The sequence below is a fragment of the Fundulus heteroclitus genome, chromosome 8 (assembly GCF_011125445.2).
Source record: "Fundulus heteroclitus isolate FHET01 chromosome 8, MU-UCD_Fhet_4.1, whole genome shotgun sequence".
NCBI classification, from domain to species: domain Eukaryota; kingdom Metazoa; phylum Chordata; class Actinopteri; order Cyprinodontiformes; family Fundulidae; genus Fundulus; species Fundulus heteroclitus.
The window spans coordinates 13,025,846-13,031,131 of NC_046368.1; positions in this window are offsets into that span (position 1 = coordinate 13,025,846).

A 5,286-nucleotide genomic window follows, 5' to 3' on the forward strand; every position below is an offset into this window, starting at 1 on the left:
TTTTGGACAACTCGGATACTGCAACTCTTTCACAGTGTTATAATTTGATTATGTTTGCTGCATATTCTTCTTCTATACAGTGCTGTGAAACAGTATTTGACCCTTCACAGATTTCTGCTGTTTTTGTCCTTTTGTCAGACCCGAGAGTTTCAAATCATTAAAAGAAATAAAAAAAAAATCCAAGATAACCTGAGTGTATACAAAGACATACATATATCTTTTAATTATGTCATTTGTTAAGGGGGGAAAGCTATCTAAATCACCCTGGCCCTATGTGAAGAATGTAATTGCCCCCCTTAGGTGTGATAAACCACCTTTTTGGTTCTTTTTCACCAGCCACACCCACAGCCTGACCGCGGACTTGGACTGCTGCCATGATAATGACATATGTTGGCTATAGAATCTCAAAAGCCATAGATATTCAAGAGTGAAGGACAAACATTGTCACTGATATCTATTAAACTTGGAAGGATTACAAAGCCATTTCTAAGGCTTTAGGCCTCCAGCAGATCGCAGTGTGAGCCTTCATCCACAGAAAGAGCAAACATGGAGCGGGGGTGAATCTCCAAGAGGTTTATCGGCGACTCATCCAGGGAGTCAAAAAATAAATAAATAAAACCCCAGAACATCTAAAAAAAAAAAAAAAAAAAAAGAAATCTGCAGGCTTCAGTTAAGGCATAGATCCAACTAAAAGAGAATAGGCAAAAAAGGGCACCCAAGCCTGTAGTACACTAATCATATTGGATTTCCACCTTTCAGTGGTTGGAAAACAGGTTTTAGAGAGGCAGAACCATTTCTTCAACAGCGATGCAGAAGATTAATTGCCATTTGTGAGAAAAACATGGTGGTTTAGGAGGTCATTAGCTCTCTTACCCAGGGCCAGGTTAGATGCATTCACAGATTAGATCAAAAAGCTCATTCATCCTTAGATCTTAGTCAGGATTCTGGTATAGCCAACAAAACCTTGGTTTAGGACCTCAGGCTTCAGCCAGGGGCATAGCGTCCCCCTTATTGGAGACATACTATGCAGGTACAGAGTAGCCCTTAATAGTCATTAATGAAATAATTAAATCTCTTTGAAAATGAATTGGCAGCCCAGAAAGACGCCCATGTGAACCAATGTGTTCTGTACTTTAGCGTTAGGAATAAGTCTGGCTGCTGCGCTTTTATGTAACCTTTGCAGGATCAGACAAGTGTGTAATGAGTTGCAAAAGTCAAATGTACTGAACAACACTGCTTAGGAGCCCGTTAAAGGTGTGGTGGTTGTAAAAAAAAAAGAAAAGAAAAATCAAGGTTTTTTCAGGCAGGGAGGTCAGGTATGTACTTGTTACTGAGTCAGACCCAATAATTATTAGCTAAATTTTGTCCGTATGAGGCTGCAGAAAGTTCTGTAACAGTTGATAACATTGATGGAGCCATTCTGTACGTTAAGTCTAAAGTCTGCTGCTGGTTATTAATACAGGATAAAAATAGTTTGTACTATATCTGCTGATTACATGTACCAAGATAACAGGAGAGGTACGATCGATGGGGCCCTGAGGTACCAAAGATTATTACACTGACATCTGAAAATAACCGCGCTAAATGATCTGACCTTCAAATACAGGTAAGGTCACCTGAATCTTTCTACTTGTTAGAAAAATACAACTGCCTGTGTGGAATTTCTTCCAGTTGCAAAACAGCGAGCAAACAGAGGAGGCCCCCCAGCCTGGGTTTTTAAGGTGATCTTTTATTTTAAACAAACATTGATAATTTTATAATATTATGGGAGTTACCAGGTCTGTCAATAAAATATACAGCCTTTTCACACAACCAACCAGCCAACGTTACCTTTACAAATTACAGAAATAGCATCAGATTCTGTTGAATAGGCGTGTTTACCTCAGAGCCATATTTGTCTGTTTTTTATTGTATATTTTGTCAAAGTCTTCCACTGTGTACATCTGTTTTTAAGAAAATCGACCTGCTGCTTCTTGGGTGTTTTAGCTGACGCTGACTTACAATTTAATCTCAGTACAACCATAAATGGATTTTCTTTTTTCACATTTCTCTAAACTCTTTTTTTTTTTTTGCATTTGGTAATACCATAACAGCATGACATTGTGGTATTTCTGCTCAAGGTTATCATACTACCAGCCCAAGCATAGTCTTTGTTCATGCTTAGTTTGTACAGGGGCACAAACACTTTTTGGCATGAAAATGACTGCATGGAGATGTTGTAGACCTCTTTTATGATTATTATGTACTTTATATCTTTTTAAAGCAATGTGTTTGCTTTGAAAAAGAAATATATATAGGGTTTCAAACTGGTGGCAGTCCATTCACGTCAGTGGGTCAGACTGGCATTTGCCAAAATGTAATTTCTAGACCCAAAATGGGATACAAAAATGTTTCCAAAAATGGTAATGTTAGCTAGAAACAGGAAAAAAAAAACAACTGGTATTTGTGGCCGTGCACTCTGGAGCAATGGCGTACTCTTTGCGCCTCAGGAACATTTATGCAGTGAATTCAAGGCTAATTCTGCATTTTGGAAGAAATCTGAGTTTGAGTTTGTATTTGAACATTTTAAACACCAGTCAAACTTGCTAAAAGGTAATTCTGTCTGTCTGTCTGTCTGTCTGTATACCCCACTCATCTTTTATTTTTTGTCTGATGATTTTTACCTGAGAAAAAGTTTAAATATATTGCAATATGGCCTTGGAGTCAGAGGGCCCAATGAAGGGAAATGGGATGAAGTCCAAACTTCATCCAAGGCGCTGGTCCAAACAACCAATAATCTAGAAATATAGAGCATAATGGTGATGAAATTAGCCCTAATGATAAGGATGCTGGTTGGATGCTGGATTCTGTTGGGTGGTATCCCTAGCCTTGAACAAACAATCACAAATTCTAGAAGATAACTGAGTTAATCTAATTCTTAGTGCTACTATGTTTTGTTTTGTTTTTTTGCCAGTTTCACATTTAGACATTGCCGTTTTGGCAAACATGGTTCTTGCTGGCGACGCTTCACCTCACTTTTCCTGTGGCCTAACTATACAAGGTTCACAACAGCATTATCGTTACATTTTTCTATTTAACATTGTTCTTCAAACATTTAAATAAAACAGAAACATGACTTTGAGAAGATTTCAGTACATTTTAAAGATTGTGGTTTTTTTTGTTTGTTTGAAACTGTCATTTATTTGATGTTTAAACAGTGTCAAAACAGTCTGAAATGTTAACTCAGGGGTCAAATTTCTACAGCTGTATTACATGCTTTGAAGTGCACTGCTCTTTGTCCCTCTCTGTGTACACACCATTGCTTAAAAGTCAGCAAGGGTCCACCTTTTTCTAAAATCAGAAACTCAGTTTTCAGGTTCTATTAAATGACTCTAAATGTATATTTAAATGCACTTTCATTTTAAAGATGTCAGAGGCTACTCTATCCATCTACAAGTCTCAAAGATATTAAATGATTGACGAAACGTGTTTATTGGAAGTAATCAGATTAAATATATGACTGAACTTGTTTTTCCGGTGCAGGCAGCAATGCCAGCGTTCCTGGAAACGGACACCACAATCACAAACTTCAGATCAGTTTACTTTGACCACGGGCCCTTCATTATTTAGGACTGCCTCTTTCTCTTCTTCACTCACTCTTCATGCTGCACCTTTTGCTTCCCACTTATTTCAATGTTTTACTTTACAGTGCAAGTGCAGTGCAAAAAATATTTAAATAGTAAAAACTAAAATCTACTTTTAGGAATCTAAATATAAAGTCACGGAAATGGTAAATCAATCTGCAAGCTGTCAAGAAACTTGAGAGGTAGTTCATAAATTCAAAATCTGCAACCTTACCATCAAAAGACCGGCAGATTGTTGGCCTTTTTATTAAATAACTCAATAGATTTTATTTTTTTTCAGAAACGTTAAATTCAGAACTTCATTGTTTATTGTCTGACAAGAACAGTTAGTTTTAAGAAACATCTGTAATGGATAAAGCTGGTTAATCAGATATTCAGCCAAACATAGAGTTACGTTTTAAAAGGTTTACTGAAAAGGATGAATAGCAACAGGTGAGGCAGGCATGCAGAACCAGACTTGACCAGACACGTAATGGTTGATGGTGCAGGTAAGCAGCGATGAGCAGAACAGCAGATGTGGACCGAGGAATCACCAGAACAGACAGACTTGTGCAGCACGCAGACACAGTCAACTTTTATCAGAAGAGTCCAGCTTGGCTGAGCACACAGGAACTGGTAGAGCCAGAGCACATCGCACTAGACGAAACAAGATGAGACGTTCTGGCAGAGATAAGTTGGCTGAAGCAGGTATATAAGGACAGGGAAACAGGTGAGCAGAGTTGGAAGTAATTACTGGCAGCAGGTGGAGCTGATCTGGGCTAAATGACTGGTGACTGAGGAGACTGTGCTGATTGGATAGTGGCTGATTCAAGAAAAGTCCGGAAAAAATCCAAAACAAAACAAACAAAAACCTAAATTATGACATGTTTTTATTAAAAACAATTTTCACATACGCACAGTACAAAGTAAAACAACACAGATGGGTAAAGCACACAGTTGTGAGGTCCAAAGTAACAAATAAATTATTTTTAAGAAGAAACAAAGCCTACGTTTATCTACATCTCACATTAAATTGTTCATACATACTCTATTAAACAGAAGCTGCTGCATCAATTCACTGCCTTAAATAGTTAAAGACCTGAACGAATGAAACAAGAAACTTCAAAATACAAAAAAAAGGGTTATTCATGTAGTGCCTTGCACAAGTATTCATACCCCTACTGCCACAGACTTCAAAGTATTTTATAGCTGACCCATGAAGGTTAGAAGAAGTAACTTTTATTACCCTTTATACCTTTCATATGGAACCAGGTGGCTTGCTCTTTCCTGTAGACTTTTCTCTTTCATCCTGTAGACCTAGACACTGGCCCAGATCTGCTTAGCTGGGCCTGTCTCTTAGATGGAGCTACTAATAGAGCTAGTGCTGCCATTTCCCCAGTACTTTTCTCTCACATAGAAAGGACTCCTGGATCAGTGCTTCTGTGTCCTTTCGTCACTCTGCTCTATCTTCTCAAAGCTCCCGGAAAGTCGTGGCATATTCACTCTGGTTCTGCTGGAGATTTCCTGCATGCTCGGTATGAGGGATTGCTGCAAAATCAATAACACAATGCAAGCGGCTGTCCACTGTGGCAACACACTCTTTCAGGAGGGGTGAATCCTGCTAGTCAATGACTCGATGCAATCTGCTGGGTGTCCTTAAAAAACATTTTAACCAGTCTGTATG